General features: G+C 34.4%; 1 long non-coding RNA gene across 1 annotated transcript; it reads left to right on the forward strand.

Annotated features, from left to right (window-relative positions):
• Positions 1 to 3,031: 3,031 nt before the first annotated feature.
• On the forward strand, positions 3,032 to 11,966 carry LOC143260826 (uncharacterized). Its single transcript, XR_013035097.1, has 2 exons — positions 3,032 to 3,443; positions 8,211 to 11,966. It is a non-coding gene; the product is annotated as an uncharacterized LOC143260826 (long non-coding RNA).
• The last annotated feature ends 2,128 nt before the right edge of the window (positions 11,967 to 14,094 follow it).

Raw genomic sequence — 14,094 nt, forward strand, 5'->3', positions numbered from 1 at the left:
ATTGGTAATAAAATCGCATCAACAAACAGATTAAAAAAAAGCGCAACGCAAACGGTAGTTAGTATAACAGTGATCTCGCACGCTGAATGTTACTGTCTACTTTACCATTATTGCACGGCCTACATATATTTTCTTGATCTTTTCATCATTACTCCCAGATTGTTTTTAAAGAAATAAATATTATACCGTTATAACCAAGATGAGTGAGACTAATAACAACGTGGATGACGAAAACAGTGATGGTTCTTCAATACGATTTATTAACAGAAGGTGTGGTTCAAGAAGACGTTTATCGTTTTCCTCGGATTCATCTGATTGCAACAGTACAAATTTCGCAACAAACACGTTGATTGGGAGGAAAAGAAGTTGTAATCCTGATAAATGGACACGAAATTTACAAAAGCATAACAGAACAAAAGGTTTGGCATATAGGAATAGGGGAGGAAATTTAATACCTGCAAAAACATTTGTCGATATAAAATGCAGATGCCGCCAAAAGTGCAACCAAAAAATTTTTTCAAATGAGAGAGAGACTGCCATGAAGGCATTTTATAGATTACATAGTCAGCTTGACCAAAATATTTTCTTAAGAGGTTATATTAAAGTCAACGAAATAAAAAGAAGGCGCCCCACGAATGAAACTAAAGAACGAAGATCACATTCTTTTACATATTACTTTCGAAAAGACACACGTGATATTCCCGTTTGCAAAAAATATTTTAGAGACACTTATCAAGTGAGCGATGGGCAGATATACAAATGTTGTCCTAAAGAACAAGTTACATCTTTGATCTGCGCAAAGGCCATGTTGCAAGCAATAAAATAGATGACACAAGTGTTATAAAACATATAAAGTTATTTCCAGCCTACCGTAGTCACTACACTAGAGCTCATAATCCAAGACGACAATATTTAGATCCTGACTTAAATATTAAGAAGATGTATGAACTATACGTCACAGAATGTGAAAAGGAAAATGTAGTACCAGTGAAAGAAAAGTATTACTATAATGTGTTCTCTACAAAATTTAATTTACATTTTAAACAACCATCAAAGGATACGTGTCAAAATTGTGATGCTTTGCAAATAAAAATTCAATCCTCAGACGGTGAGGGAAAGAAGATGGCAGAAATTGAAAAGGAAACTCACTTAGAAGAGGCTGAACGGGCTCGCAGTCAAATGGCTGCCGACCGAATGGCAACATCAGAAAAAGTTTTCTTATTTTCTTTCGACTTGGAAGAAGCTTTGACCTTTCCCAAGCTGACCACATCCGTAGCTTATTATAAGCGTAATTTATATGTTTATAATTTCGGATGTCATGAATTCAGTAAAAATATAAGCCACATGTTTGTTTGGCCAGAAACTGAAGGATCTCGTGGGTCTCAAGAAATTTCATCTTGTCTAATAAAGTACATAAAGACTTACGCTACAAACTTTGAAAAAATAATAACATATTCGGATTCGTGTACCGGGCAAAACAGAAATATTAAAACTGTCTTAAGTTTATTGAAACTTGTTCAGAGTACGGAAATAAGAGCTGAGTCAATTGAAATGAAATTTTTGGTAAGTGGGCACAGCTATTTGCCTAATGACTCAGATTTTGCCATTATTGAGTCACGTGCGAAAAAAAATCAAAACATTTTTTCACCAGATGATTGGTACAATATAATCAAAACATGTAAAAAGAAAGCTCCATTTCATCTAATCCAAATGACCCACCAAGATATTTTTTCAACAAAACCTTTAGAACAATCAATCATTAACAGAAAAGTGACCGTCACAGGCTTTCCAGTAAATTGGCTTAAAATACGCTGGATAAAATTAGAAAGGTCCAAACCCCATCTCATACAATTCAAATGTGATTATAATGAAGATACAGAATTTAAAGCCATTAATTTAAGAAAATCTGTATCAGGTAGACCGCAAAGTTTGAAAAATATATATCAGCCTTTATTATATCCTAAAGGCAGAACTGTGACAAGGGAAAAATGGAGAGACATGATGGACCTGCTAAAATACATTCCTCCTGTTGAACATGATTACTATAAAAACTTGACAACAAATCGAAATGACGAATCCTCACATCCAGCTGATGAAGAAGACATTATTTATAATATTGCTGATGAATTAATTACAAATAATATAATATAACAGAACTGTGAACATTCATTTTTATGCAAAAGCTGTAATAAAAATATATAATAACTAACTTTTTCTGTAATAAAAAACTTAAAAATTTAAAGACTGAATTTAACTTTACTACTTTTTAAGTTGCCAAATTGATTAACTCCACCAGTCACATAAAAGCTGTAACATTACTGACGATTATTTTTTGGCTATTCTTTCTTATTAATTTTATACAGCGTCAGATGAAAGCTATATCTGTATTTATGCATTCTACATTATATGTGTGAATCTATATTATAACAGGAATTTTAGAAAACAATGTACATCTCATTGCTCATTTACTGAGCCTTTTCTAGTTATCATCTGCACACTCATCTAATTACTATGTGTCAATCTCTGTGCACTGATCTAATCACTATAAAGAGTGCTAGGTAAATACTAAACTTCGAAAATTGTGTGAGCTTTGGGTATCATAATTTATTACACATGTTCAGTACAATCACGTACAGCGTATACACATTTCACGGACAAAAAAAGTAATCTTAAATGTAACACGTAGTTTGCTGTAAGAGGGCTCAGTCTAGACTGTTTTTCTGCAATTTGGTAGAGTTTTTTGAATATAATAATTTATTTTTTTGTTTTGTGGAAAGCATGATTTTTGTATTTTTTTTATCTTTATTTGCAAAGTGATTCGTAAGTCTTTTAACAAAATCAGGAAAGAAGGAAATTCTGCGGCTGGAAGAAAAAACACTGCATATCACATGTTTTCACTTTCGAGATGTTTGTCATTTAAAGTTCTGGCCACCAATTCCTTTCTTGGTTTTCCATTTATTGAGCTTATCGTATTTGCATAAACTGAAATTTCTTGAAATTGTAACATGTTGCGGTATTCTCTACAGTCACTGAATACACAGCCGCGAGATCTAGGACGCTCGGAGCGTGGGCTGAGTCGAATGGTGCCGGCCCTGAGCAACGGCGAGTGCGCGTAGGGTTTGTGCGTCGTGCCGAGCCGTGAGTCTGGGGAGTGGGGAATGCCTCGTTTCTAGCTGAAGAAGCGATCTGCCGAGAACGAGGATCTTTGTCGCGTAGACCGTAGCGTTGGGTGTTTGGAAGAAATAAGTATAACTGTGACAATTCGAGCCGAGATTAATTCATACGAAATGAAGGAAGATAGCCGCTAAAGACCATAGGGCAGCAGGCGAAATAATAAAGGACAGTGCTGGCAACAACTGGCAGCGACCGTTCCAAAGATATGTCAAGACTAGTGACCGGCCAGGATCCGCATTCGTAACTGGGAATTTCTGATCGGTTTTTCGGTAAGTCTCATTATCAGTACGAATTTCTTCATTTACATTTCGATGGCTCGGACACCTTCTCTCGGCTGGGCTAATTATTCGCCAGTGCGAATTATTACACGCCACGTGCGTTACGCATATGGCGTCTTGAGAAAGCTTGCGAAACTGGAAGCACGTGTCTTCCACGTGGGCAATCGGTTCTTGCGGATATATGGCGTCGCGGCCATATTTATTTATATTAATATTCGGACAACTTTTAAAACGCCATAACTTGCTTAGAACTGGACTGAACAACTTGAATTTTGTTATTGCTTAGAATGATTAAAGAAAATAATATATGACGAAATATATATAACGAAGATTTAAGAAATGCATTTCATAGATCTCGGTAATTTATATGCATGTTGAAAATTTCAGCGGAATCGGTTGACTTTGGTATAAGCGGTAAACAATTAAAGATCGCAAAAATCGCAGTTTTGTCCTGATTTTTAATATTTCTGTCCAATAATTGTGAGAAAGTTGCTGTTTTAAAATTTGTTTAATGCTCGTAACTATGACCTTGCGTTAACTGATTTCGATGAAATTTTCGGCATGCATGTAACTTATCGAGATCTACAATTCCTAATATATTTTCTTTGCAATATGTAAGCTTATTTTCTAATAAAATGTCGCTTTATGGGCATGTCTTGTATTTATTTCTTTATTTCTAGATATCTGAAACTGTTTCTTAAGTTGTTTAATGTAAGTATTGTATAACATACTGTATAGCGTACCTGATTATACATTCACTTCAGATTGATCCTCTATAACTTGAGATATTATTTTATTGTCGTTAAGAATATGAAATCCTTTATCATTTCCATCATTTTTAATCACATTTTCTACATCGCACTCTACGCAGTGTGAAATGCACCTTGCAACATTATATATATAACTTTGTGATTACGGTTTGTTCGCTATCTGATCTTTCATGCAAAGATGAATTACTTTCACCGACTTTTAGAAGCTGTTATTCATTTTTATTCCTCTATTCGTGTTTGCTGCATCATCTTCTTTGCATTTTAATATGTTATCTTTATAATTTTTTTATGATATATACAGTAAATCTACCAATGTTATATTTACGAGACAAGAGATTAATTGTTTCTGAAGCGTCTATTAATTTCAAATTTTTCTTCAATACAAAGCACCACTCTTTTTCTCTTTTCGTTTGATTTGTGTGAAGACGTAATGAGAATATAGTTTCTGGACGAATCACATAGATACAAGTAACTGAATTAAATCGTTACTTATCTTACATTCTATGCAGGAAGACTATGCTAGAATTTCTAACTAAGAAACAAAAACAGTGTGTTGTATAATGGGTATGTCGCGTAGACTGGAGTTGGATAAGAGGAGCATCGTTCCTGACATCCAATTGTTGGTAACGGGTTACTATGTTGGATAAACACAGTCCAGATAAACGGTGTTTTACTAGTTCTTGTACTAGTTGTTCTATCATTAGTATTTATTTAAGATTGATGTCGTTTTTAAATCTCTATTTTATACGATTTTAAGATTTGTTTATAGTATGTATTTTTTTTTGTTGCAACTTGAATGTCCGAATTATATATAATATATATTATATATTATCAAATATTTCAAGATTTAATGAAAAGTATTTGTTTAATATAATGTTTTACAAGTAGTGTATAAACAAGGATTCGGACCTGGACAAACTAATCTAAATTGGAATCGAAATTGCGTAGGAACCGTATTTTATTAGGCTTCCCTCAATTTATTTTCTTTATTACATCACCGCCCAATGCTTCATCCTGTAACAAATGATAAAATGTCATGGTTAATAGTAAATCAAAGACCTATGCATATAAACTGTGAATCGTTTAATAGAGTTCGATGATGTACCTGCGCTGTTGTCTGTTTTTGAGTTGAAGTAAATTACCTCTCAGATGTTATACCAACAGAACTTTTATGATTTTCATTACTTTTATCGGTTTCTTTGCTTTTGTTACATGCTCCACTGCCATTAGCTTTATCTGTTTTTTCCGCTTCTTCTTCATCGTTACTACTACTGACAATAACTATTATCTCGTCATTATTGAAGGGTTTTACCGGTCTATTAGCAAATAATGTTTGCATCTATAAAATAGCATGCGATTATCCAATCTGTCAAATCTGATAGTATATTATCATTTTTAAATGAGTTTGTTTGCAAGTATACATATACTTCTGTCTTTTCTTTTTGTGCTTCCTCCTTTCTCTTATCACAATAATTTTTAATTTCTTTCCTGATATTTCCAATATCTGCAGTTGTTTCAGTAGTTTCCAAACATAGCACAAGTTCTTTTATTTCACGACTATATGTAAAGAATTAATTGTAACAATACAATCGAGCTTATAATGGCAAATCAATATTTTGAAATATTACATTGTATATGCTTGACCTCTGTAGGTTATTAAAAGCGTTAGTGTTATTTTTGTTAACAAATTTACCTAATGCTTTATTTAGATCATTCACTGTTAGTATTGTTCATAGGTTTTTATTTTCAACCAAACTGGTGTCCTTTTAGTTTTGCTTGTATGTGGTTTCCACAAAACCTTAATTCTCCTAATTAAAAAACCAAACACAAATTTTACCTTCGAGCATCTTGTAGAATATCGCAATTTTTGTTTACCTCAGTATAGCTCATAATGTCAGTCGTATCCTGGAGTACTTACCGGAACTTCTTGTTTTACAGAATACAATTAATTCGTGAGAATTAGCAACTTTATCACAATATTTCTGTGCCAATCTAAAATACACATATTATTTATTTCCATTTATTACTTGTATTCGTTAATATACTAATAGAATCTTACCTGGTCGAATCGAACCGTTCTTTATCTTTCAAGTAAATTACTTTCAATCGAATATACGGCAAGACCGGTTGCTTCGGATGATTTGACAATTGTTCCGCGGTACTAGGAATCAATTCATTTTCTATGCGTCGGTCGACGATATTAAAAACTGATTCTGATAGCAATCTATCATTGTTACTTTTTATATTTGTATCATTAAGGACCAGAGTGTCAAACACAAATGGTCTAACGGTTTTTAATTTCAATTTCTTCAACTTAAACTTATTACCGTTTACGCTAAGTATGACAATGTGTTTGGCCTTTGATTCGCCTTCGCATAAAGAAATCGCAATCTGTAAGTGCGTTTCTTAAGCAGTAGTTTCTTATTTTTCATGCATCATAATTAATAAATAAATCTAAAAATATACCTGTTTGAGAAATGTAGTATTGTCTTTTAGAGTTAAACACGTGTGTGATACAACATTCCTGTTCCCCTCCCCACACGACAAAGTCAACAAAAGAGGGAAGGTGGGCTTCCGAAGTATATCCACGTTTAAGACATGGTGCACGTTTTTTATGTAAAACAAACAAATTAAAGCATTTCACCTATGAATGAAAATCATTTGCAATAAAAAAAAATGGAAAGACCTCTCAATACATATATGGATCTCATAAGTTCACCTTAAAATCGTTCAACATCCGTATTAATTTATCATCGTTCATGCAGCTTAAACCAAAAATTGCAACATGGGTATTACCCATTTTTATCATCAGTGGAGGAATGATCATTTTAGGAGTGGCTGTCCATTTTCCAAAATAATTTATGAAACCAGACACAGACAACAAGTCCATTTGGCCCATTTATTCCACAACCTATAATTTTGATTATAATTACTAATGGCTGAATCAATGTTGAAAAATCACTGTACTTAAACTATTGATATTATATTTCTTACTTGGATGGTCATTTTTCCCGTGAATGGAAAATATTAGCATGTCAATATTAAAATTTGGATCCTAAAAATTTACAGTTTTAAAAGTACAGTGTGGGAATGTTAATTCTGGCTCGCTCAAAAATTGGATGTTAATTGCTCTGATGAAAAAACAATCATTAATATTTGTCGTACTTCAAATACCATCTTATATTGATATTATCATATCTTGCTAACCTGGGACCCATACAGTATTTATTTAACAATTCCATACATTTTAATTCATCAGAAGTTGTTGGTTTCGCATCGTGAAATAAATCTCCACAATGAAATATAAGGTCTACATTTTTTTCCTTGCTACATTGAAGTATTTCTTCAAAAGTATTAATGCTCTCATCCGATGACTCTCCTGCTTGTATAAATTAATTATTTGCAGTATATATGTGCGTGTGTTGCTGTCAACGGTCATGATGCTACCACTGAGTAACCACATCAATGGCCTTGCCATTTTTTAATTACTGTAATGTCTCCAGTTACATTTCGAAATATGTATTCTTCGATGCATTCTCGGCATCGACTAGCGTTTGATGTTTCCAGGATTACAGAACCATATCCTTCACAATGACAATCTGCCTCACTTCTGTGGTTTCCTGCGATGGTATGCCAGCAGCCTTCAGGAAATAATTCTCTTTCTTCTGCTGCCACTCGAGACCAACATTTTTCACACAATTTGTATTCTTCAGCTTCAAACACGAGTTGCATTTTCCTTATACATTGGCATATTAAGAGATCCTCGTGCACCTCTGGATAATCAGCGGGATTTACTTCATCCTGAAAGTGATTCCAATTTTTAATTTGTGTCGGACGAACTATCGAAGACGAAGGAGTGTTTTAATTTATCCTGATGTTTCGCGATTAGGTGTCCGGTCGCATCTGTTTTTAAAATTGCATTATTTATATCCGACATCTACTATCTCGTATGGCCCGATGTAACATGGATCGAATTTACTTGTTTCAGGTTCTTTTTACACATGGACGTATTACTCCACCATAAGTTATGTCGGATTAGCTCACTTATCGTAATTCCCGAAGATTAATTCGTGGGGTGTGAAATTCGTAGCTTCGTGGACGGAGGTATTTATATGAAATCATGGCAAATGGTAAGTAGAGGTCCCATTCTTCATATGACTCGATGTATTGTTTTAGATGTTCTGTTAATACAATATATGGCTCCTTTTTAACGATCCATCTCGGCAACATGTAGCATTAGTTTCCCAAGAAACTAGTGTTTTCATCTATCGAAATGGATTTTGGTGTCTCACGTATTGCAATGAAATGACTCGCGGACGCGTCAGCTATTATCATGGCTTTAATATCTGATAAAGCAACTGCTAACCAATACTTTTTTAAATTGTCTCGCATAGTTAAAATGTAGCGATTTCCATTGATTGTTTTTGGAAGTAGTCCAAATGTGTCGATGGCAAGTTCGTCAAAAGGTTCCAGAGATGTGTCCGTAATAATCACGGGTTGACGGGTTTTGTTCTGATAAGTGAACGAATGAATTCTTGTGAATCTTTTCTCATTTCGGGGCAGTGATATTTTTCTTTTAACCCTTTCGGTACGGAGGTCCTGGCCGCGGTTATACATTCGTGGAACGAGGAAGTTTTTCGCAAGAGTGGTTGCACTGTCCGACAGCGTAAACCGCGAAAACATGTTTTGCGGCATTCATAGAAATCTCGAGCGTGATTGACACTAAACTTTTCATTCGGACCGCGACATCGGTGACTGACGCGGAATTTAACGTGTTTGAAAAACATTTCTAAAATGTTTATACTGCTTAGTCGTAACCTAAACCAATCCTCGGCAGAAAACCGATTTCGACGGTATCTTATCTCGCGGATCAGACGGAAGGACAGACAAAACAGGCATGGCGCTTAACGTTTTAAAATCATATCTTTTTCTTTACAGTACATTAATTAAAGTAAATGGCATTGATATAAATAATATGGTCCAATATTACAAAATTAAAATAAATAACAAAATTAATAGTGTAACATAATAAATAATAAAACTAATAGTGAAATATAATCAACGACAAAACTAATAGTGTAACTTGGTGTGATAGTTTTCGAAACAAGGGGAAACGCGCAAGCCCACATTACATTGTTCGCACTGATACTTGGATTCACGTCTCACACCACCAGCCGTACATACAACACATCTTCGTTTTCGATCTTTTTTCCCCGACTGATATATCGAAGGAAAATGTCCCCCTGTGAGCCGATGATATTCATGATTCTTGTGTTATTTTTCTAATATTTCCTTAATCAACTGAAGGTGAAATTTCGCCATTGGGATTTGTTTTTTGTGGTGTGCTTATATAGGCAGTATGCGTTTTGGGCTTTAGAACAATTTCATTTTTTCTTGACTTCTTAGGTACTTCTGCAAATTCTGCGGTTTGGATAGTGAAAAGCATATAAAATTTCTTTCTATCAAACCATTTCATTGCAAACAGATTTTCAGATGAGCGGAACACTGCCTTTCCTTTTTTCAATTTATCAGTTATTTTAAGCATCTCTTTCCGTCTTCTTTGCACAGTGCCACAAGCGTTCGTACTTTTTTCGTGGGGTAGGTTGAACAATATGGGACTGGAAAACCAGTTATCCAGATAAATACAATAGTCTTAGTTGCCAACCCAATGGCCTTTGTTTAGAAAAGGTTGCAAAAGCGACATTACAAAGTTCCCTGGCTTTCCAATATATTGATATTCGGTAGCTACAGTAGCACTAGCCCCACAATAAATGATTATATCTTGGATATAATCCGTCTTGCAGTCACAAAGTGGGAATGATTTTATACCAAACCTACTCCTTTTCGGGGGAATATATTGTTTAAATGAGAGACGGCCTTTGTAGAGGAGTAGACTTTCGTCTATACATAACCGCTGGTATGGCTGAAATGCATTGATAAAAAGATGTTCGTAGCATTTCCACTACTTCATTTATTTTGTATAAACGATCAGCAGTGCGACCGACTATGTCCGTAAAATGCAACACTTTCAATAATGAAAAGTAGCGATCTCTACTCATAATTTGACTGAATATATCGCTTCGGAGAAGCTTATCTTTAGACCAATATTCATTTAAGGATAGCTTTTTGGTTCGCGTCATTAATAACGACGCAGCAATAAAACAATATAATTCATCCACTTCCATCCCTTCTGAACCCTTCTGTCGACACCAGTAATTGTTTGTTTTTTCCACAATAAATTTAACTAAATCTTCAGAAAAAAGTAGTCTGAAGTAATCCAAAATTCTCGACGAACGATTTAAATTGTTCCCAACTACTCCCGAATGATGTGGCGTAACATCATGAATTTTTGGACTGAGCTTCTTTGATGTCCATTTGATGCTAGAAGGAGTATCAATTCGTACTTCAGGCTCTTCTGCTTCTTCAGATTCTGAGGTGCTAAGTACACGTGCTCGATTGTTCCTCCTTTTGCGAAATGCTAAATTATATTGATTTTCTTCATCAGAATCTCTTTTGGAATCAATGATTTCTTTTATTCATTGTTCTCCTTTCAAGCGTTTTACACTCATCCTGAAGGGAACTAAATTCAAATTGTAAGTTATACATTAAAAAAATTAACGATATAAGCAAACATTCCAATTTGTTTTTCGTAGCTTATCTATATATTATAAAACATATATAATTAAGGCACGCTGTTGACTGTTACTAATTATATATTATAATGGAACGATTAGAACAGCCGGGAATTTTAAACACAGAATAGTAAAGTAATGTGTACTATAGAGAGTAATCATACCCACATAACTTTCCGTTGGTGCTGTTCACGGTGCCCACATAAAGTGCCCACATAACTTTCCGTGGATGCCGCCAATAGGCGGCGGTAGTACCGAAAGGGTTAATTGATTTAAGGTTTCCGTTACACCCTTGTGACCTGCGATTAATCTACTGCAAGCTTCTCCTATTAATTTTCATCGAATTTCATCTGCTGGTGTGACAATGTTATTCGTGTTCGTAGGTTGTGGCAAAACTGGGCTAATATCTGGTTCGTCTCCATCAGTTGAACTGCTGTTCTCCTGGGATTTAGATTCGCAATCAGGTATAGACTAAGTTATACTTGGTTCACTGATCTTGGCAGGTGAGATTATTGGTAGATGTAATGGCGTAGATGAGGCTCCTGGGAGATTGTAGATGAGTGGTGTTTGCATCATTGTTTCTTCTAATCTTGGCTTCGCTGTTATCACAGTTTCATCTATTGAATTGCGTTTGCAAAAGATGCTTGGGTCGTCGATTTGGTTATTTGGATATTTGGACGTTTGGCTCTCATCGAGAGTGTGGGTTGTGGATGTCTTAAATGAATTTAACGCTGTCTTAAATTCCCACGTTTTCGACGTTATGTTCGACGTTCTTTTCCTGTGGCTGAATAATTATTCTTGAGCGAATTTAAAGTACGTGAAAGATAAGCTATGAAAAATATGTCAGGAATGTTCTTCGTATGTCACACTTCCAGTGAGCATTTTCTATGACTTCAATCAACTTTCTACTTGACATTATTAAAACCCCAGAGTAACCATGAGAAGAAAATAAAATAAAACATTTGTCTACAAACTCCTATTAAAATTTGGACGAAACACGCAATAGAAATTACAAAAATATTAGTTTGCATAATTGCCTAAGTATTCTCCATGTTTTTTATTATGTTGACTTATATGACTAGACATTTTCGGAATAATAGAGAATGTTACCATTCATCTTTTGTAATACACTGGTTTACACTAACCGATGATTTTCGAAAAAGGATTTCATAATTTTGGTATTTTAAATAATGTTGTACACATAATAAATCATCTCATAGGTGTACTTTAAAAGTAGCTGAAAAAATTCTTTTTAATGATAATATAATAATTTAAATCTCTGTAGTTTCGGGAAAATACTCTTTATATTATACTATGTTGTAATACCACATAGTGTTTGTTTTAATTAGTTTTATTTAATCTGATCTTATTTTTATTAATAAATATTTAGCGTTATTTATGAAACTTACATTTATAGGATAGTAATGCATAAATGCCAGCTGAAAACGTGATCATTTTCTTATATCATTATACTCGAGGTAGGAAAGTTAATTCTTAATTCTATCAATTCAAACGAATTCTGCAGTATTTATGGAGTATTTTTTGTTTCCAATAGATCATTTTGGACATATGTTGCACAATGTAGTCATCGAGACGAGTTTTTATATTTTTTCGATCGGATGTACAATTTACACATTTTTGTCCCGATGTCGCGTTCAGTTATGGTTCGTGAAAGAAATTATTCGTAATAAGACTTAATTCTGTTTGTACTATGCACAGTATTGAACTATAAGAATTATACATATATCTGTTTGAACTGTTCAAACGAACACGGTAACATACAGTGTATTTGTATGTATGATAATAAGTTTGCTCGAAAAAATTTGAACGCAAATTGTTATATTAATTTTAATGTACAATTCATAACTCCTACTATCGTATAGTTTAAAGCTAACGAGAAGACTTTTGCGACGAACATGCCCGCACTGTTTATAGTCATCTCCTCGTCAAATCTGAATAGTGCATATAGCGGCTTGAGTACGAATCATGCATAATTAAAGTGTGGATAGTAAAGTATTATTATACTACTTTCATGCTTACTATAGCGAAGACAACCTGCAAAATTGACATCACTTTTTTCATCACTTTTTTAAATCGTGGGTTTAAACATCAATGTAGAGTATTATCAGAATCTGAATCATAATGTTTTATGTGAAATATTATATAATAGAATGAACCATCTACATCTCACAGTTGTATGTATTTACGTAACCGGAGGATGAAGTTTTGGAAATATGTAGTACCCGGGAAGGCTCATAAAGTGCAGAAATAAGTTAAATGTTCGACAATTTCCAAAATTACTAGTTTATTATTCTTCTCAAATTTCCAAATATGTTGCAAATGTATCTTTTCGTTGGGAAGGATGAATTGGAGGAAGGATTGGAAGGATGAATTGGATAGTGGACTGTATGGTAAAAAACGCTGGTGTAATAACGCTAAATATGTTTTAACCAATAAGATTCGTACAGAGGAGGTTATAGATGATATACAATAGAATGATGAAATGTGACGATGTGTCGTGAAGGTCATGAATGATACGATTAAGCGATCAATTTATGGCTACAAAGCTGTATCGAAATTTGCAAGCGCAATCGGTTGTAGCGAAGCTAGGCTGCAAGCGCAAAAGTATTACAAGCGTAACGTGAATCGCGTGCACAATAGCAGAGAAGAATTACAAGCGTAACTATATGTATCTACGTAACAGTAGCTGCTAACTCATGACAAATGAAAACTAACCACGGTCGCGGTGTGAGGGCCTATTTATTTCGTTGTGAATATTGAAAACTAAGCAGAACTGAATGTTCGTTACAGTGTACGATGGCAATGCCCTAACGAACAACGTTGCATGGGAAACGACGGAAAATAAATAATGGTCGCGCTAGAATTCTTATGCATCGATCCAAGTGATACCAGTAAAGAGGAGGTAATCGACTGGCGATTTAAAATTGATCGATTTGATTTTAGACACACGAGACTATTTTCTTCAGCGTACTGGATCTGTATTGGAAAATTTATAGTTGGGTCGGGTTGTTGCTTGACAAATTTCCAATATTCGGAATCAGCAACGGAATCGCCAACATCTAATTTCACCACAAATGAAGAGTTGCATTAAATGGAACATTCAGATTGAGAATACTCCATTTTTTATTACTGCAGAGCTGTGCATTCTTGGTAGTTTGCAGGTCATTTCTTGTACTCTACGCGCCCGAAATAACTAAATGAGTTTCTGTAGTGGTTATG

This window comes from Megalopta genalis, unplaced genomic scaffold (genome assembly GCF_051020955.1).
Source record: "Megalopta genalis isolate 19385.01 unplaced genomic scaffold, iyMegGena1_principal scaffold0021, whole genome shotgun sequence".
Taxonomy (NCBI): Eukaryota; Metazoa; Arthropoda; class Insecta; order Hymenoptera; family Halictidae; genus Megalopta; species Megalopta genalis.